Source organism: Pseudophryne corroboree, chromosome 4, assembly GCF_028390025.1.
Source record: "Pseudophryne corroboree isolate aPseCor3 chromosome 4, aPseCor3.hap2, whole genome shotgun sequence".
NCBI lineage: Eukaryota > Metazoa > Chordata > Amphibia > Anura > Myobatrachidae > Pseudophryne > Pseudophryne corroboree.
Genome location: NC_086447.1, coordinates 885,493,333 through 885,515,275, shown reverse-complemented (window position 1 = coordinate 885,515,275; position 21,943 = coordinate 885,493,333). Strand labels below are relative to the sequence as shown.

General features: G+C 50.9%; 1 long non-coding RNA gene across 1 annotated transcript in view; it reads right to left on the bottom strand.

Annotated features, from left to right (window-relative positions):
- The window catches only part of LOC134911858 (uncharacterized), a 481,824-nt gene that overhangs the window by 407,131 nt on the left and 52,750 nt on the right, over positions 1 to 21,943 (bottom strand). The window lies entirely within an intron of this gene.

Sequence of the window (21,943 nt, the reverse complement as noted above, 5' to 3'; positions counted from 1 at the left end):
TAAGGTTCAACATACCCAACTAGACACTAATAAAATGGCAAAGATGAGTTGAACTGTACCGACCACAAATTCCAAATGGTGGTGAATGATTGATCCTGGTCATTTTATTTCACATTAATTTCACTTTATGGTCTGTGCTGCAATAACTCATGTAAATGCGCCCGTCTGCCGTTCATCTGAATTTGGCAGATCTCATTCAACCCACATTATGCGGTAATCTATGGCAATGTGGGCTGCTTTTGCCTCAGGTGCCACGTTCATTGATTTGATATTCCACTAGCATTGAATTCAGTTAGAACAACTGGGATCTTGCTTCATTTTAAATGCCTGTAATAACTAGATAGCGCATTTCACCACCTCTGAGGTGCAGGACATCAGAAACTCCTCCCAAATCAAGCAACATTTCCATTTGCTGTATCACCATGTTTTGCTGTGACCAGGGCAAAACAATATTTCAGAAATGTAGGTGCACAGACGGTTATTATCTCTATTTGTACATTGCCGCGCCTCAACAGTCACCCACTGCCTACCTGTCACTCCTGCCACACCAGTCACCCACTATCTACTTGTCTCCCATGCCTCACCAGTCACCCACAGTCTACCTGTCACCGCTGCCTCACCAGTCACACACTATTTCCCTGTCTCACCTGCCTCACCAGTCACCTACTATCTCCCTGTCACCCCTGCCTTTCCAGTCACCCACTATCTCCCTGTCACCCCTGCCTTTCCAGTCACCCACTATCTCCCTGTCACCCCTGCCTCGCCGGTCACCCACTATCTCCCTGTCACCGACCCCTGCCTCCCCAGTAGCCCACTATCTCTCGGTCACCCCTGCCTCACCAGTCACCCACTATCTTCCTGCACCCTTTCCTCACCAGTCACCCACTATCTCCCTGTCACCCTTTCCTCACCAGTCACCCACTATCTCCCGGACACCCCTGCCTCCCCAATCACCTACTATCTCCCTGTCACCCACTATCTCCCTGTACCCTTGGAGGGGGATCAGTACGTAATCCCGCTGGATGGGTTCCCGGCGGTTGAAATACCGACGCCGGAATCCCGACAGGGGTGGCAAGCGGAACGCAGCCCCTTGCGGGCTCTCTTCGCTCGCCACGCTGCGGGCACGGTGCCTCGCTACGCTCGGCACACTATTATATTCTCCATCTATGGGTGTCGTGGACACCCACGGAGGGAGAATATGTCTGGATTGTGGCGGTCGGGATTCCGGCGTCGGTATTTCGACCGCCGGGATCCCGTCCAGCGGGATGTTGACCGCATCCCCTTGGAGGTACAGTTGTGTGACTATGCCCCTTTCTTGTGAGAGCACAATACTTGTTGAGCGTGTCTGCGTTGTCACTTTAAAAATATTGTCTCATCGTGGGATGCCAAAATTTATATTTGCTTACCAAGAAAATTAAGCTGATCACTGCAACCAGGCGATTTCACATTTTTTAATCTGTGAACGCAGAGCTTGCCAAAAGCTCCAATTTTACTGACTTGTATGAAGGTCATCTCCCAGAAGCATTGTGTCAATATGCCTTTAAGAAAATTCCAGTTTGGATTTTTTTATCTTGCGTCTCTTCCGTGGAGCCCACGGTCATTTAAAAAGCATTGGATGGTATGATTTTTTATTTATTTATTACAAGTTATTTATATAGCGCACACATATTCCGCAACACTTTACAGAGAATATTTGGCCATTCACATCAGTCCCTGCTCCAGTGGAGTTTACAATCTATATTCCCTATCACATGTACACGCACACACATTAATGCTAGGGTTAATTTCTCTAACGTCCTAAGTGGATGCTGGGGACTCCGTAAGGACCATGGGGAATAGCGGCTCCGCAGGAGACTGGGCACAAAAGTAAAGCTTTAGAACTACCTGGTGTGCACTGGCTCCTCCCCCTATGACCCTCCTCCAAGCCTCAGTTAGATTTTTGTGCCCGAACGAGAAGGGTGCACACTAGGTGGCTCTCCTGAGCTGCTTAGTGAAAAGTTTAGTTTTAGGTTTTTTATGTTCAGTGAGACCTGCTGGCAACAGGCTCACTGCATCGAGGGACTAAGGGGAGAAGAAGCGAACTCACCTGCGTGCAGAGTGGATTGGGCTTCTTAGGCTACTGGACATTAGCTCCAGAGGGACCGATCACAGGCCCAGCCATGGATAGGTCCCAGAGCCGCGCCGCCGGCCCCCTTACAGAGCCAGAAGACAGAAGAGGTCCGGAAAATCGGTGGCAGAAGACGTCCTGTCTTCAACAAGGTAGCGCACAGCACTGCAGCTGTGCGCCATTGCTCTCAGCACACTTCACACTCCGGTCACTGAGGGTGCAGGGCGCTGGGGGGGGGGCGCCCTGAGACGCAATAAAAACACCTTGGATGGCAAAAAAATGCATCACATATAGCTCCTGGGCTATATGGATGAATTTAACCCCTGCCAGAATACACAGAAAAACGGGAGATAAGGCCGCCGAAAAGGGGGCGGAGCCTATCTCCTCAGCACACTGGCGCCATTTTCCCTCACAGCTCTGTTGGAGGGAAGCTCCCTGGCTCTCCCCTGCAGTCACTACACTACAGAAAGGGTTAAAAAAGAGAGGGGGGCACTAATTACGCGCAGTATTAAAAATACAGCAGCTATAAGGGGAAAAACACTTATATAAGGTTATCCCTGTATATATATAGCGCTCTGGTGTGTGCTGGCAAACTCTCCCTCTGTCTCCCCAAAGGGCTAGTGGGGTCCTGTCCTCTATCAGAGCATTCCCTGTGTGTGTGCTGTGTGTCGGTACGTTTGTGTCGACATGTATGAGGAGAAAAATGATGTGGAGACGGAGCAGATTGCCTGTAATAGTGATGTCACCCCCTAGGGGGTCGACACCTGAGTGGATGAACTGTTGGAAGGAATTACGTGACAGTGTCAGCTCTGTATAAAAGACAGTGGTTGACATGAGACAGCCGGCTACTCAGCTTGTGCCTGTCCAGACGTCTCATAGGCCGTCAGGGGCTCTAAAGCGCCCGTTACCTCAGATGGCAGATATAGACGCCGACACGGATACTGACTCCAGTGTCGACGGTGAAGAGACAAATGTGACTTCCAGTAGGGCCACACGTTACATGATTGAGGCAATGAAAAATGTTTTACACATTTCTGATAATACGAGTACCACCAAAAAAGGGGTATTATGTTCGGTGAGGAAAAACTACCTGTAGTTTTCCTGAATCTGAGAAATTAAATGAGGTGTGTGATGATGCGTGGGTTTCCCCCAATAACAACTGATAATTTCTAGAATGTTATTGGCATTATATCCTTTCCCGCCAGAGGTTAGGGTGCGTTGGGAAACACCCCCTAGGGTGGATAAAGCGCTCACACGCTTGTAAGAACAAGGGCTCTACCCTCTCCTGAGATGGCCGCCCTTAAGGATCCTGCTGATAGAAAGCAGGAGGGTATCCTAAAATGTATTTACACACATACTGGTGTTATACTGCGACCAGCAATCGCCTCAGCCTGGATGTGCAGTGCTGGGTTGGCGTGGTCGGATTCCCTGACTGAAAATATTGATACCCTAGATAGGGACAGTATATTATTGCCTATAGAGCATTTAAAAGATGCATTTCTATATATGCGTGATGCACAGCGGAATATTTGCCGACTGGCATCAAGTCCAAGTGCGTTGTCCATTTCTGCCAGTAGAGGGTTATGGACACGACAGTGGTCAGGTGATGCGGATTCCAAACGGCATTTGGAAGTATTGCCTTATTAAGGGGAGGAGTTATTTGGGGTCGGTCTTTCAGACCTGGTGGCCACGGCAACAGCTGGGAAATCCACGTTTGTACCCCAGGTCGCCTCTCAACATAAGAAGACGCCGTATTATCAGGCGCAGTCTTTTCGTGGGCAAGCGGGCAAAAGGTTCCTCATTTCTGCCCCGTGACAGAGGGAGAGGAAAAAGGCTGCAGAAATCAGCCAGTTCCCAGGAACAGAAGCCCTCTCCCGCCTCTGCCAAGCCCTCAGTATGACGCTGGGGCTTTACAAGCAGAATCAGGCACGGTGGGGGCCCGTCTCAATGAATTTCAGCGCGCAGTGGGCTCACTCGCAAGTAGACCCCTGGATCCTTCAGGTGATATCTCAGGGGTACAAATTGGAATTCGAGACGTCTCCCCCTCGCCGTTTCCTAAAGTCGGCTTTACCGATGTCTCCTTCTGACAGGGAGGCAGTTTTGGAAGCCATTCACAAGCTGTATTCCCAGCAGATGATAATCAAGGTACCCCTCCTGCAACAGGGAACGGGGTATTATTCCACACTGTTGTGGTACCGAAGCCGGACGGCTCGGTGAGACCGATTCTAAATCTAAAATCTTGAACACTTACATACGGAGGTTCAAATTCAAGATTGAGTCACTCAGAGCAGTGATTGCGAACCTGGAAGAAGGGGACTACATGATGTCTCGGGACATCAAGGATGCTTACCTTCATGTCCCAATTTACCCTTCTCACCAAGGGTACCTCAGGTTTATGGTACAGAACTGTCACTATCAGTTTCAGACGCTGCCGTATGGATGGTCCACGGCACCCCGGGTCTTTACCAAGGTAATGGCCGAAATGATGATACTCCTTCGAAGGAAGGGAATTTTAGTTATCCCTTACTTGGACGATTCCCTGATAAGGGTAAGATCCAGGGAACAGTTGGAGGTCGGTGTAGCACTATCTCAGGTAGTGTTGCGGCAGCACGATTGGATTCTCAATATTCCAAAATCGCAGCTGATTCCGACGACTCGTCTTCTGTTCCTAGGGATGATCCTGGACACAGTCCAGAAAAAGGTGTTTCTCCCGGAGGAGAAAGTCAGGGAGTTATCCGAGCTAGTCGGGAACCTCCTATAACCGAGCCAAGTCTCAGTACATCAATGAAATGGTTCTGAGAAAAATGGTGGCTTCCTACGAAGCAATCCCATTCGGCAGATTCCACGCAAGAACTTTCCAGTGGGACCTGCTGGACAAATGGTCCGGGTCGCATCTTCAGATGCATCAGCGGATAACCCTGTCACCAAGCACAAGGGTGTCTCTCCTGTGGTGGTTGCAGAGTGCTCATCTTCTAGAGGGCCGCACATTCAGGACTGGGTCCTGGTGACCACGGATGCCAGCCTGCGAGGCTGGGGAGCAGTCACACAGGGAAGTAATTTCCAGAGCTTATGGTCAAGCCTGGAGACATCACTTCACATAAATATCCTGAAGCTAAGGGCCATTTACAATGCTCTAAGCTCAGCAAGACCTCTGCTTCAAGGTCACCCGGAGTTGATCCATTCGGACAACATCACGGCAGTCACCCACGTAAACAGACAGGGTGACACAAGAAGCAGGGGGGCAATGGCAGAAGCTGCAAGGATTCTTCGCTGGGCGGAAAATCATGTGATAGCACTGTCAGCAGTATTCATTCCGGGAGTGGACAACTGGGAAGCAGACTTCCTCAGCAGACACGACCTCCACCCGGGAGAGTGGGGACTTCACCCAGAAGTCTTCCACATGTTTATAAAACTCGACAAGTATTGCGCCAGGTCAAGGGACCCTCAGGCAATAGCTGTGGACGCTCTGGTAACACAGTGGGTGTACCAGTCAGTGTATGTGTTCCCTCCTCTGCCTCTCATACCCAAGGTACTGAGAATTATAAGATGGAGAGGAGTAAGCACTATATTCGTGGCTCCGGATTGGCCAAGAAGGACTTGGTAACCGGAACTTCAAGAGATGCTCACGGAGGATCCGTGGCCTCTACCTCTAAGAAGGGACCTGCTCCAGCAAGGACCCTGTCTGTTCCAAGACTTACCGCGGCTGCGTTTGACGGCATGGCGGTTGAACGCCGGATCCTGAAGGAGAAAGGCATTCCGGATGAAGTCATTCCTATCCTGATCAAAGCCAGGAAAGATATAACCGCAAAACATTATCACCGCATTTGGCGAAAATATGTTGCGTGGTGCGAGGCCAGTAAGGCCCCGACGGAGGAATTTTTCAACTAGGTCGATTCCTACATTTCCTGCAAACAGGAGTGTCTATGGGCCTGAAATGGGGGTCCATTAAGGTTCAAATTTCGGCCCTGTCAATTTTCTTCCAAAAAGAACTAGCTTCAGTCCCTGAAGTTCAGACGTTTGTGAAAGGGGTACTGTATATACAGCCTCCTTTTGTGCCTCCAGTGGCACCTTGGGATCTAAATGTAGTTTTGGGGTTCCAAAAGTCACATTGGTTTGAACCACTTAAATATGTAGAGTTAAAATATCTCACATGGAAAGTGGTCATGCTGTTGGCCCTGGCCTGGGCCAGGTGCGTGTCAGAATTGGCGGCTTTATCCTGTAAAAGCCCTCATCTGATTTTCCATTCGGACAGGGCGGAATGGAGGACTTGTCCTCAGTTTCTCCCTAAGGTGGTTTTCAGCGTTTCACCTGAATAAACCTATTGTGGTGCCTGCGGCTACTAGGGACTTGGAGGACTCCAAGTTGCTAGACGTTGTCAGAGCCCTGGAAATATAGGTTTCCAGGACGGCTGGAGTCAGAAAATCTGACTCGTTGTTTATTCTGTATGCACCCAACAAGCTGGGTGCTCCTGCTTCTAAGCAGACTATTGCTCGTTGGATTTGTAGTACAATTCAGCTTGCACATTCTGTGGCAGGCCTGCCACAGCCAAAATCTGTAAAAGCCCATTCCACAAGGAAGGTGGGCTCATCTTGGGCGGCTGCCCGAGGGGTCTCGGCTTTACAACTTTGCCGAGCAGCTACTTGGTCAGGAGCAAATACGTTTGTAAAATTCTACAAATTTGATACCCTGGCTGAGGAGGACCTGGAGTTCTCTCATTTGGTGCTGCAGAGTCATCCGCACTCTCCCGCCCGTTTGGGAGCTTTGGTATAATCCCCATGGTCCTTACGGAGTCCCCAGCATCCACTTAGGACGTTAGAGAAAATAAGAATTTACTTACCAATAATTCTATTTCTCGTAGTCCGTAGTGGATGCTGGGCGCCCATCCCAAGTGCGGATTGTCTGCAATACTGGTACATAGTTATTGTTACCAAAAAATCGGGTTATTGCTGTAGTGAGCCATCTTTTCTAGAGGCTCCTCTGTTATCATGCTGTTAACTGGGTTTAGAGCACAAGTTATATGGTGTGATTGGTGTGGCTGGTATGAGTCTTACCCGGGATTCAAAATCCTTCCTTATTGTGTACGCTCGTCCGGGCACAGTATCCTAACTGAGGCTTGGAGGAGGGTCATAGGGGGAGGAGCCAGTGCACACCAGGTAGTTCTAAAGCTTTACTTTTGTGCCCAGTCTCCTGCGGAGCCGCTATTCCCCATGGTCCTTACGGAGTCCCCAGCATCCACTACGGACTACGAGAAATAGAATTATCGGTAAGTAAATTCTTATTTTTCTTGGGTGCCAATTAACCTACCAGTATATTTTTGAGATTGTGGGAGAAAACCCATGCAAGTACAGGGAGAATATACAAACTCCACACAGTTAAGGCCATGGTGGGAAATGAACCCACGACCTCAGTGCTGTGAGGCAGTAATGCTAACCATTACACTATCACGCATGCCTTGACTTTGAATTTCAGCTCGTATGTCTTTGGAAGTTTTTCTTGGCTCCCTATTTTTACCATTCTCACTATGGTCCTGTATGGGAGATTGGCATAGTCCCACAAACTTTAAACTTCTTAGTAATATTTGCAACTTTACTCAGAGGAGAATCATGGCCTTCACCTTTAATGTGTTTGTCAATATTTTTTTTTCTGATAGCCTCAGACAACTCTCTCCTTTGTTTTCTCCCAGCGGTGGCAGTACATGCGCGGCACAATCTCAGGGTATTTTCACAAAAAAATCCCTAAGAATTGCAGAAGGCGGATTCGCAGGGACAGAGGTTTCTCACAAGTTATGTCCCTGAATGTAATAATTGATACATTCCTGAGTTGTATTCAGTTATCACATTGCGGATTCGGGCAAATTTATTACATCCAATCCGCATCTGAGATGCGGATTGTGATAAATATACCACTACATACAGTATGCCCACATAGGGATATTGGAAGCATGAATCCAAATATAATTGCCTAATAGAGTACAAGCATCCTATGCAAAATACAATAGAAGAACTTGTTACGACTGAAGAATCTTCTTTCCGAGGAGGGTGAGGCTTCCGGGGATCTTCTGGGCAGTGACCCTTGTACACCCTGGGATAAGACTCGAAGAACTCACCAGCAAATCTTCTTGCCTATAATAACCGCTTTTCTCATAAGGAGTGACGTGTCTACCGGTACTGGGATACCACCAGGACTTACGCCGCTGGTGATAGTACAAGCTTAACCCCGAGTGACCTGAATCAAAGCCGATAGGAAGGAAGACCCAAAAGTAAAAGGAGTAGCACAAAGATAATAAGACAGAGAAATAGAATAACACTACAGTGTCAGGGAAACTCAGAAAACCCAAAGATATTAGACAGGACTGTCCCAGATAAAGACAAGACGGGTATTATATAGGCTGGAGTGTAAAGAGGAAACGAGAGCACGAAAAATAAGATTTTAAAACCTACCGGTAAATCTTTTTCTCCTAGTCTGTAGAGGATGCTGGGGACTCCGTAAGGACCATGGGGATAGACTGCTCCGCAGGAGACATGGGCACTGTAAAGCTTTAGAATGGGTGTGCACTGGCTCCTCCCTCTATGCCCCTCCTCCAGACCTCAGTTATGACTGTGCCCAGAGGAGACTGACAGTACGAGGAAAAGGATTTTGTTATCTAAGGGCGAGATACACACCAGCCCACACCATACACACCGTACAACATGGTATACAATAACCAGTTAACAGTATGAACAAAACAGCATCAACCAGAGGCCGATCTCAACTGTAACTTAACCCCTAAGTATGCAATAACTATATACAAGTCTTGCAGAATGTTTCCGCACTGGGACGGGCGCCCCAGCATCCTCTACGGACTAGGAGAAAAAGATTTACCGGTAGGTTTAAAATCTTATTTTCTCTTACGTCCTAGAGGATGCTGGGGACTCCGGAAGGACCATGGGGATTATACCAAAGCTCCAAACCGGGCGGGAGAGTGCGGATGACTCTGCAGCACCGATTGAGCAAACATGAGGCCCTCATCAGCCAGGGTATCAAACTTGTAGAATTTTGCAAAAGTGTTTGACCCCGACCAAGTAGCTGCTCGGCAAAGCTGTAATGCCGAGACGCCTCGGGCAGCCGCCCAAGAAGAGCCCACCTTCCTAGTGGAATGGGCCTTTACCGAATTTGGTACTGGCCAATCCAGCCTTAGAATGAGCCTGCTAAATCGTGTTACAGATCCAGCGAGCAATAGTCTGCTCAGAAGCAGGAGTGCCAACCTTGTTGGCTGCATACAGGACAAAGAGTGCCTCTGTTTTCCTAACCGTAGCCGTTCTGGCTCAATAAATCTTTAAGGCCGTGACTACATCAAGGGACTTGGAATTCTCTAAGGCCCTGTAGCCACAGGCCCACAATAGGTTGGTTCATATGAAATGACGAAACCACTTTAGGCAGAAATTGAGGACGAGTCCTCAACTCTGCCCTATCCGCATGGAAAACCAGATAGGGGCTCTTGAAAGACAAGGCCGCCAATTCGGACACCCGCCTCGCAGATGCCAAGGCCAATAACATGACCACTTTCCAAGTGAGAAACTTCGATTCAACTGTTTGAAGCGGTTCAAACCAGTGTGACTCAAGGAAACTTAACATCACGTTAAAGTACCATGGTGCCACTGGGGGCACCAAAAGAGGTTGGATGTGCAACACTCCTTTTACAAAAAACTGGACTTCTGTGAGAGAAGCCAATACCTTCTGAAAGAATATGGATAAGGCAGAAATCTGCACCTTAACGGAGCCTAACTTTCGGCCTATATCCACTCCTGTCTGTAGAAAATGAATAAAACGTCCTAGTTGGACATTCTCAGTAGGAGCATTCTTGGCTTCACACCAAGACACATATTTTCTCCAGAAACGGTGATAGTGATTCGCCGTAACATCTTTTCTAGCTTTAATAAGAGTAGGAATGATCTGGAATACCCTTTTAGCTAGGATTTGGTGTTCAACCGCCATGCCGTCCAACATAACCACAGTAAGTCTTGGAACACGCATGGCCCCTGTAGTAGCAGGTCCAACCTGAGAGGAAGGGGCCCCTGAAGATCTGCAAACCAGGCCCTTCAAGGCCAATCTGGAACAATGAGTATCGTCTGCACTCTTGTTCGTCTTATAATTCTCAATATTTTTGAGATGAGAGGAAGTGGAGGGAACACATAGACCGACTGAAACACCCACGGTGTCATCAGGGCATCCACCGCCGCTGCCTGAGGGTCCCTTGACCTGGACAATACATCCGAATCTTCCTGTTGATGCGTGATGCCATCATGTCTATTTGAGGAAGTCCCCAGTCCTCCTGGATGGAGATCGTGTCTGGCATGAAGACCGCTGACAGTTTGCTTACATGATTTTCCGCCCAGCGAAGAATCCTGTTGGCTTCTGCCATTACTGCTCTGCTTTTTGTCCCGCCCTGGCGGTTCACATGTGCCACTGCCGTGACGTTGTCTGATTGGATCAGAACAGGTAGGTTGCGAAGAAAATTCTCCGCTTGTTTAAGGCCGTTGTAAATGGCCCTTAACTCCAGCACATTGATGTGTAGGCAAGCCTCTTGGCTCTTGGCTTGACCATATTCCCTAAAAATTGTTTCCCTGTGTGACTGCTCCCCATCCTCGGAGGCTTGCATCCGTGGTCACAAGAACCCAATCCTAATGCCGAACCTGCGACCCTCTAGAACAGGGGTGGCCAACCAGTCAGAGACAAAGAGCCAACAAATCTTGTTAGCTACGTCAAAGAGCCGTCATCAAGCCGAAGGCGCGTGTGCAAAAAATGGGGTGTGACCTTTGTGCCCTGCTAGACCACACCCCCTGGTATAAAATACAATGGAAATGGCCAGATCCACATAAAATACTTTTAAAGCTAGAAACCAACATAAAAATACATTGAAAAAATATATTTCCACATAAAATAATGAAAAAAATCCAGATCCACAAAAAATATATTGAAAACTCCATATTCCACATAATACACTTCAGCTTCCTCTGTGTCACTCCAGCCAGCACCCTCCTGTGTCCACTCCAGCCCCACCCTCACATGTCACTACAGCCCAGTATCTGGCTCCCTCAGTTTTCAGTTGCCGTAGTGCTGCTGTGTGTCTGGTTGGAGTGCACCAGTTTCCAGGATCTGTTTTTGGTCATGTGACTTTGAGTGTCGGGAGCCACATTTGAATAAAGAAAGAGCCGCATGTGGCTCAAGAGCCACAGGTTGGCCACGGCTGCTCTAGAAGGTGAGTACACTGGAGCTACCACAAGGAGAGAGACCCTGGCCCGGGGGGGACAGGGCAATCTTCCAATGCATGTGCAGGTGGGGACCCTGACCACTTGTCCAGAAGGTCCCACTGAAAAGTCAGTGTGGAATGGCCTCGTAGGCCCGCCACCATCTTTCCTAATACATGAGTGCATTGATGAACTGACACTCTTTTTGGCTTTAACAGGTCTCTGACCTTGTTCTGGGAGTATTTGGGCTTTTTTCTCTGGAGAAAGACCTTTTGTTTTTTCTGTGTCCAGAATCATGCCCAGAAACGACAGTCGAGTTGTTGGAACCAACTGCGACTTTTGGTAGATTTAGGATCCAGCCATGTTGTTGTAGTATTCTCAGGGAGAGAGATACGCTTTGTAACAATTTTTTTCCCTTGAACTCGCCTTTATTAGGAGATCGTCCAAGTACGGGATAATTGTGACGCCTTGCTTGCGCAGGAGCACCATCAATTCCGCCATTACCCCCGTCGGGGCCGTGAAATGCCCAAACGGCAACGCCTGAAATTGGTAAGAAACAATCCTGTACAGCGAATCTCAGGTACGCCTGATGAGGAGGATTATATCGGGACATGAAGGTATGCATCCTTTATGGTCTAGTGACACCATAAAAAACTCCCCCTTCCAGGCTGGAGATCAGTGCCCGGAGAGATTCCATCTTGAATTTGAACCTTTTCAGATCTAGGTTCAGGGATTTTTAGATTCAGAATGGGCCTGACCGAGCTATCCGGTTTTCGGGGACCACAAAAAAAGCTTGAATAAAAACCCCTTCCTCTGTTGTATCAGGGGATCCTTGATAATCACTTACTGATGATACAGTTTCTGTATGGCAGCTGCCAGACCGATTTGAAAAATCGGTGAGGAGGCACATCTTTGAATTCTAGTTTGCATCCCTGGGATACAATTTCTACCACCCAAGGATCCAAGTCCGACTGAACCCAGACTCGGCTGAAGAGTCGAAGACGTGCCCCCACCGGCGTGGACTCCCTCAGCGGAGTCCCAGCGTCATGCAGTGGATTTTCCAGAGGACGGGGAGGCTTTTTGTCCCTGGGAACTAGCCGTAGGAGGCGCTGTTTTCCCTCTACCTTCACCTCTGGTGAGGAAGGAAGAGTCCCGACCCTTTCTGGACTTATGCGACCTAAAGGACTGCCTCTGATATTGAGGTGTTTTCCTTTGCTGTGGGGAAACATAAGGCAAAAAAGAAGATTTACCCGCGGTAGCTGTGGTAACCAGATCCACGAGGCCCTCCCCAAATAAAACTTCACCTTTGTAAGGCAAAGCCTCCAAATGTCTTTTTGAATCAGCATCACCTGACCATTGGCGGGTCCACAGGGACCGTCCAGCAGAAATTGCCATGGCATTGGCTCTTGCACCCAACTTGCAGCTGCACGTCCACACTCCCTCCAGCCCGGCGTCCCCATCGCTAGGCAACGACAGGAGCCTGCCAGACGGAAGCTCTTTGGCATCCCAAAGGCGCTCGTAACAGAACTAGACAACGATAGAATAGAGATTTAAAAAAAAAAATTGCAAACAGGGCACATGAATTATTATACCAGACTCCAATAAAATATTACCATATCAATGACAATCCATAGGGTGTGTAATTGCACCTGGGGGGTTATTCAGGTTTGTTTGCAAACCAAAAAAGTGAGCAATTGGGCAAAACCATGTTGCACTGCATGGGGAAGGGGTGGGGGTGGGGGGGGGGGGGGCAGATGTAACATGTGCAGAGAGAGTTAGATTTGGGTGGGGTATATTGTTTCTGTGCAGAGTAAATACTGGCTGCTTTATTCTTACACTGCAGTTTACATTTCAGTTTGCACATACCCCACTCAAATCTAACTCTCTCTGCACATGTTACATCTGCCCCCCCCCCCCCCCCCCCCCCCCCCCCCCCCCCCCCCCCCCCCCACTCCTGCAGTGCAGGATGGTTTTGCCCAATTGCTAACTTTTTGGTTTGCTAACAAACCTGAATAAGGCCCTTAGGGGAACATGTGCTAAGCAGTGATAAATTGGAGAAGTGAGTCAGTGGAGAAGTTGCCCATGGCAACCAATCAGCATTGACATAATATTTATAATTTGCATACTATAAAAGTATACAGAGCAGCTGATTGGTTGCCAAGTGCAACTTCTCCACTGGCGGGTGTCCGGTGCAGGGATTACCTTTTTCCCTGCACCGGACAAGAGACTGCAGGGGCGTTTGAATCTTGGCGCCCTCCGGGAGCCAATCGCGGCTCCCGGAGCGGCACCCAATCGGAGAGGGGCGCGGCGAGCCAATCGACGCTCGCCGCGTCATAGGCCCCGCCCCCGGCGTCTGACGTCAGACGCCGGGCGGGAGCCTGAAGAAAAGGCCGCGCCGAAGAGCGGCGAAGGAGACGGGCGGGAGCAGCGGAGGAGGTCGTTGGCGCGCCGGAGCGCAGAAGATAGTCCGGCGCGGAGGAGAAGACGACGGCCGTGGGAAGAAGAGCTCCGGTGGCCGCTGAAGAGGAGAAGACGCGACGGGCGGGAGCAGAGGTCAGCGCGCGCGCGGAAGAGCGCGAGGAGGAGGTCAGCGGTCGGGCTCCGGGAAGAAGATGTCCAGCGGCGGCTGGACGCGGAGCAGCGGAGGCGACGCCGCTGGCCAGGACGGGTCAGCGGCAGAAGAGGACGCTGGAGTTCCCTGGAGCAGGTGAGGCCTCAGTGAGGCAACCTTCACCCCCTCTTCCTCCCTCGACCACCAGGGACGGGCATTAGGCCCGAGGGCACAATTCAGGCACTAGGCCTGTGGCGCAGCTAGGAGTTTGGGGGCCAATATTTGATTAGGTGGTTTGGGCATTAGGCCCAAGCCACCCTACCCCTGTGGCACCAGTTAGGCGGGCACTAGGCCCGGGGGCAAATCAGGCAATAGGCCTGCGGGGCATTAGAGGGCGTTAGGCCCTAGTGTATTTTTGGCAATTAGGGAATATTAAGGTGACCCTGGGCACAAGGCCCAGGTCACCCAACGGGCAATAAGTTAGGCAGGCGCTAGGCCCGTGGGTGAAGTCAGGCCTCCGGCCTGGGCGCAGTCAGGGGGCGCTAGGCCCAGCGAGTAAGTACCCCCCCAAGGTGAATAAAGGTGGCACTGGGCACTAGGCTCGGGCCACCCTGAGGTATTTAGGCAGTCAGGCCTGAGGCCCACATAAGGGAAGGCACAGGAGGTGGGTAGGCCGTGCGGTGCCCACCCCCTTCCAACGGCAGGTAGGGATTAAAAAGGGACAGCACCGTTTTATGTTGTATTTCCGATGTGTGTGTTGTTACCGTGCAGGGCAAAATGTTGTTATAGAGTTTGTGCATAGTTGTGTTGCACCACTTACACTTAGGCCAGTTTGAGGGCTTTGTTATGCAGTTAGTGTAGCGGACGCACATTAGCTTAGAGTTAGGCCCTGCACGGCTGTTTCTCTCCTTGCCTCCTTACAGGGACCTGTAAGTGGAGAAGATCGGAGTACAAGACGTAGGACGCTGAGTAACATCTGTCTGTGTGGTCCGTCTGTGTGTCCCTATCTATCTCCCTTCCTTCAGGGCAACGGTGAGCCTTGCACGCCGGTGCAAGGTAGAATTTCCACCTGGCGCGAGAGTGCCAATAGGTGAAATTCGGGCTCTGAGGCGGACGCCTGGGATGACCCTCACCTAGCCCGAAAGCACTATTTTTCTTTAGGTCGGAGGGCGTTTCGGTCCACAGTCCGGAGGACAGCACTCAGAAATCTCCTTCCTCCTAGGTCGTCGTGTCCGGGTCCGACGGAAGAGTTGCCAGGTCCGTTGAAGGTTCCGGTACCTGAAGGTGAGAGAGAGCGGCGCCTGGTGAGTACCGAGTCTACACCTGCACGGCAGCAGGCACCACACGCACCGCAGCCGCACCTCTCACACTTGGCGTAGTCGGCAGGATCAGAGAGACCGGATCACGGACACGATGTGGAACGCCACCAAGAAGACCTCCCTGCGGATGGCTCCGGAACAGACTCACCCACGGATGTGTGCGGACCAGAGCGACTGGGTGACGGTGTCTGGGGCAGACATCCTGAAGATGGTGCAGCGGTCGGTCCAGCGTGGAAAAGAAGAGCGCCGGGAGAAGGGGCGCAAGAAGGCCGCTGTGACGCCCTGCAAGAAATGTCGGCAAACGGGGCACTTTGCTGACAAGTGTACGTGGCGAGAGACGTCCCCAAAGAAGGTGGTCCAGGAAGCGGACCGAAGACGTCAGCAGGGCCAAGTGAAGAAGGAGTCCTGGTGTTTGCTCTGCGGAAACTACGGGCATGAGCATAACAGCTGTCCCTGGGACGAAGAGTTGAGCGAAGACGAGGTTGATCCCCGGTGTGAAAGCTGTGGAGATCCCCGACATCGGCTCCTGGAATGCCCATGGACGGAAGACAGGACGGACTACGAGGCCACGGTGAAGCAGCTGACGGAATCTCGTCAGCAGCTTTGGGACCGGGTGGCTGCAGAGCCTGTGTGTGCGCTCTGCGAGGCGAGAGGACATGCGCTGCCCGATTGTCCGTGGAATGAAGACCGGATGATTGCGGATGGTCGCGCCCAGAGATGGGAGGAGGAAACCAGGGAAATGGAGCGGAAGGCCTTGCTGGAAGTTAGTTCGCAGGTGCCCGTTTCCTCTGAGCCGGAACCAACGGGTGAAGATTCCCCAGTGAAGGAGGTGGACCAGGAACCCGTCTTGGAGAAGGTGGCAGTGGCCCTCCCTTGTTGGAAGTGTCGGCGACCAGGACATGCGGCCAGTGAGTGCCCCTGGGAAGATGCCGCGGACCTACTCTGTCCCAAGAAAGTGACCCCAGTAACGAAGGATCCTTTCCCGCATCAGGCGGAGGTGGACGACTGGGAGGAGAAGAAACCACGCTGTGAAGAAAGGCGTGAAGACCCAGTGACGAGGATGTCCGGAATCTCCCCGCGTTGGAACCGTCCACGACCAGGACGTGCGGAACAGGTGTGTCTCGGGTACCTAGAGATACCAGCGGAAGAGAAGTACGCTGAGGAAGCAGACGTACCAGCGGAAGAGACTAAGTACGCTGAGGAGGAAAATGATACCCCAGTCCAGATATCGGAGGAGGACTCGGACTACGGTGAGCTGTCCACCGACGAATCCCTCCAAGAACAGATGGAGGACGACTCTGGCATCGGAAGCGCCGACGAGAGTGACTGGCAGGATCGGGTGGAGTCGTTCTTCCAGTTGAATGCCCTCCATGAAGAGGAGGAGATAGTCCTGGAGCAATACCTGCCGGAAGTACCGAGTTGGACGGACGTACGGGGAGAGGATCGTGATGCCGTGGGAGGACCCGTTCCAGAGGAAGACATGGGACCTTTGGAGATGCCCCACGAGGAGATGCGACAGATGGTGGTTGTTGCCCGGGAGGAAACGGATGCCCCGGAGGATTCCGCTGTTGGGTGGTGGTCGGTACCACCCCCTGAAGACAGGGACGATGCCACAGACGATATCGAAGGTCAAGAGTGGGTGACTGTTGTCCCCGTGGAAGAAGATTCCCCATGGTGGCCAACGTCAAGCGACCGTGAGGAGATGCCACTCCCCCAGAGGATTCGCCGATGGAGGTCAGGACGTAAGAGGAACCCGGAGCTGGAGGAGGAAGGATGTGGGGTCACAGCTGGTCCAGACTGGGCCCCCGAATGCACCCTCGCCGGAAGGACCTTGGAATTCCCTGACCCGCGGACGATGGACGTCGTGGAGATCTTTGTAGGGACTACAATGGAAAAAGGGGGGGAATGTGGGAATGTGTCCTGTTTTACAGGACACATTCCAGCTGCAGCAGCCAGGGCGCCTGTGTCCCCTGCGGGACAATGTCTCTGACAGCGCGGGGACAGCTTGTCTGTCCCCAGCGCCTGTCAGTGTGTGGCGGCGGCGGGTGTCCGTTGCAGGGATTACCTTTTTCCCTGCACCGGACAAGAGACTGCAGGGGCGTTTGAATCTTGGCGCCCTCCGGGAGCCAATCGCGGCTCCCGGAGCGGCAGCCAATCGGAGAGGGGCGCGGTGAGCCAATCGACGCTCGCCGCGTCATAGGCCCCGCCCCCGGCGTCTGACGTCAGACGCCGGGCGGGAGCCTGAAGAAAAGGCCGCGCCGAAGAGCGGCGAAGGAGACGGGCGGGAGCAGCGGAGGAGGTCGTCGGCGCGCCGGAGCGCAGAAGATAGTCCGGCGCGGAGGAGAAGACGCGTGGGAAGAAGAGCTCCGGTGGCCGCTGAAGAGGAGAAGACGCGACGGGCGGGAGCAGAGGTCAGCGCGCGCGCGGAAGAGCGCGAGGAGGAGGTCAGCGGTCGGGCTCCGGGAAGAAGATGTCCAGCGGCGGCTGGACGCGGAGCAGCGGAGGCGACGCCGCTGGCCAGGACGGGTCAGCGGCAGAAGAGGACGCTGGAGTTCCCTGGAGCAGGTGAGGCCTCAGTGAGGCAACCTTCACCCCCTCTTCCTCCCTCGACCACCAGGGACGGGCATTAGGCCCGAGGGCACAATTCAGGCACTAGGCCTGTGGCGCAGCTAGGAGTTTGGGGGCCAATATTTGATTAGGTGGTTTGGGCATTAGGCCCAAGCCACCCTACCCCTGTGGCACCAGTTAGGCGGGCACTAGGCCCGGGGGCAAATCAGGCAATAGGCCTGCGGGGCATTAGAGGGCGTTAGGCCCTAGTGTATTTTTGGCAATTAGGGAATATTAAGGTGACCCTGGGCACAAGGCCCAGGTCACCCAACGGGCAATAAGTTAGGCAGGCGCTAGGCCCGTGGGTGAAGTCAGGCCTCCGGCCTGGGCGCAGTCAGGGGGCGCTAGGCCCAGCGAGTAAGTACCCCCCCAAGGTGAATAAAGGTGGCACTGGGCACTAGGCTCGGGCCACCCTGAGGTATTTAGGCAGTCAGGCCTGAGGCCCACATAAGGGAAGGCACAGGAGGTGGGTAGGCCGTGCGGTGCCCACCCCCTTCCAACGGCAGGTAGGGATTAAAAAGGGACAGCACCGTTTTATGTTGTATTTCCGATGTGTGTGTTGTTACCGTGCAGGGCAAAATGTTGTTATAGAGTTTGTGCATAGTTGTGTTGCACCACTTACACTTAGGCCAGTTTGAGGGCTTTGTTATGCAGTTAGTGTAGCGGACGCACATTAGCTTAGAGTTAGGCCCTGCACGGCTGTTTCTCTCCTTGCCTCCTTACAGGGACCTGTAAGTGGAGAAGATCGGAGTACAAGACGTAGGACGGTGAGTAACATCTGTCTGTGTGGTCCTTCTGTGTGTCCCTATCTATCTCCCTTCCTTCAGGGCAACGGTGAGCCTTGCACGCCGGTGCAAGGTAGAATTTCCACCTGGCGCGAGAGTGCCAATAGGTGAAATTCGGGCTCTGAGGCGGACGCCTGGGATGACCCTCACCTAGCCCGAAAGCACTATTTTTCTTTAGGTCGGAGGGCGTTTCGGTCCACAGTCCGGAGGACAGCACTCAGAAATCTCCTTCCTCCTAGGTCGTCGTGTCCGGGTCCGACGGAAGAGTTTGCCAGGTCCGTTGAAGGTTCCGGTACCTGAAGGTGAGAGAGAGCGGCGCCTGGTGAGTACCGAGTCTACACCTGCACGGCAGCAGGCACCACACGCACCGCAGCCGCACCTCTCACACTGGGCCCACCGCTCGCTAGTTCCGCCACTGACTGTAAGACTACAGGATAATGGAACACCGTTTTATATTTTCCTACCTGTATGCAATTATATCACACTGCAGCAATATATACTACGTACACAGAAAGCACATTTGTGACAAACTAGATTATACAGATTTCATTTCCACTGTGATGCATGTGTTTCTCAATGACAGGCAATGCAATTGGCAATGAACCTCCCCATACACTAACGTACAGTCATTATTATATTGATTTTTTTACACGTATCTTCCTTGCCAAATCCCATCCGCATTTTTCCAATCCCTGGCAGACTTATTTATATATTCATCATATTTTGTGGGCTTTAATTTGACTTTGCCTTACACTGGGCTCGTTATCTTATTTGACCGGGACTTCTACATTTTTTCATCTCCTGTCTGCATTAAAGGAACCAGAGTTCAAAGTTCAAACAAATAACATAATTGTATATTGTTAGATTTCATACAGTATGGAATCAGTATTGTCTCACACCAGCACGCTAGATCTGACCATTACTAATTGGAACCCATGAAAATAAGCTGCTCAGACCAGCCAATCTGTTATGTTAGGTCGACAGTTATCCCACGACGTGCATCAGATCTAACAAATCGGTATCCTTCACCAGGGCCAAAGTATGGGATTGGTGTACAGTGGAGGAACCGAAGGCAGGCAGTAAACCAGTCGCCATGTAGCGTGATAGTCAGAAATGGGTAATTGTTATGTGGGACCTTTCCCAATGAAGTCCAACCACCGTGAGACACAGACAAGGGAGCCCAACTATCCAGCTGTCTTTCTTATATCTTGGTCAGGCTGCCTAAAGGTCAATGTGACCATGTCTTGTTAACGCGACCATGCACAGGGGCCATCACCAGTGCAATAAAGCGTGGGTCTACTGAACAGATAGACATGTATTGCTTGGCACCTGGAAATTATTGTTATGGAGCCCAGGAATCCCATGTAAACTCCCAGCCAGATCTGCATTGATCTCTGCACAGCACAGGACAAGGCCACCCAGCATGTGTGAGGCCCCCCCCCCCCCACCCCCACCCCGATGCGACTACAGTTAGATTGACCCCTGGCAGTGCAGCCTGGCTGTGCTGTCAGGCGGTCAGTGGCCTCTGTTTTTTTCCAGAGTGGCACGAAGCCACCCTGTAAATGGCCCCGGCCAGTGTCGGACTGGGGCATGATGGGACCACCGGGGGAATGCAGTGATAGGGGCCCATACTTAGGGGTGTGGCCATCATACAAAGGGGGTGTGGCCAGCTTCCACTGAGGCTTGAAATACACAATGGTTTAGTGCAGTGTAATGCAACTTATCTACCATGTATAACACAAGTGCACAGTCTTGAACCTGATCCCTAGAGGAAGGATTGGGCCCTCAGGCAGTGGGGCCTACCGGTGGTTTCCCTGGTACCCGTGGGCCAGTCCGACCCTGGTCCCGGCCAACCCCTGCTTGCCCCCACACACACAATGCTGTAACCCCGCCCCCACAGCGCAGTTGCCTGTCAATCACATTGCGGGCCACTATTGCGGCGGGATCTGAATGACCCCCAAAGTCCAGAAATTCTAAATTTCCTGTTATCCATTACTGCTTAGATAGAGAAGACATAATGAAACATCATATAACTGGGCCCAGCACACTGGGGTGTCCACCTGCTTACAGTGGGTAAGGCAGACCCAGTCACGTCTGTAGCTAAATGTTCTATGCCTGACTAAGAAGAGTTCCCCCCGTTGAACGGTTTAGATAGTGATTATATATGTACAGCCCTCATTAGTGAGCTATTACCATACATCACTGTCATAAGCTCTTAACAATTAATCATGATGTTAAATATTGATAGGTGGCTTTGATAAACTATTCTGAAATTGTATGAATATAACATCTTAGGGGAAGGTGTAAGAAGAATTCTTTCCTCACACGTCTTAGTGTTCTCTGTATGACAGTCAGGAACTGCCACTTACAGGGGGGCTACAGTTCACATATACAGTACGTATGTAACATTTAATTAATCCGCTCTGCAATATAATTACAGCCTCCCAATCCAAGAAAGTCACATAGCAGCAGTGGCGCACCCAGGGTTTTTTTTTTTTTTTTTTTGCTGCATGAGTATTATTAATGGCTGTCTAGTGTCCTCTGCAGCCTGCTGTCTTCCTGGTGGCACTTGTAAGTGCTTATTAAAAGTTTACTTTCTTTTAATTATAGTACATATATATCCATGTGCATACATATATACACATGTGTATATACATACATACATATAAACACACACATACACATGTGATACATATACATGTGTATATATACACGTGTACTGTATGTATATATATATATATATATATATATGCATGTTTAATATGCTATGTATGTATGTGTATATATATATATATATATATATATATATATATATATGTGTGTGTGTGTGTATATACGGTATATATATGTGTAGATATGTATATATATATATATATATATATATATATATATATATACACACACACACAGACACACTAGTTTTATGGACCCAGCATATACTGGGTCACCTCAGTCCCCACCCCCGTGATTGGCTCCACCCAGTTCTGGAAACCCCCCCATGCAAATTCTGCGTTTGCCACTGTAGCAGGGACTATGATGAAAAATATGTAAATTGATTAGTATTTACTTCACTTCAGAAGTGAATTTTAGTACATACTGTAATATCCCGCATACGTGTTATATTGGGTTTAATAACGCTGTCAGAGGCGGAACTCCCAGAGACAATGGAGTCAGCTGCCGCCAGGCTCCTGTCCTGCAGGGGGCACCTCTCCTCTGTTGTCTCCCTCTCCTGCCATTTATGAAATTTTTTTTTTCTTCTTTCTTTAGCAGCACACGCCCATCCATCTAACCGCCCCCCCCCCCCCCCCCCGCCAAGCGAACGCCGAGACCCCCCTTCTTCCTGACAC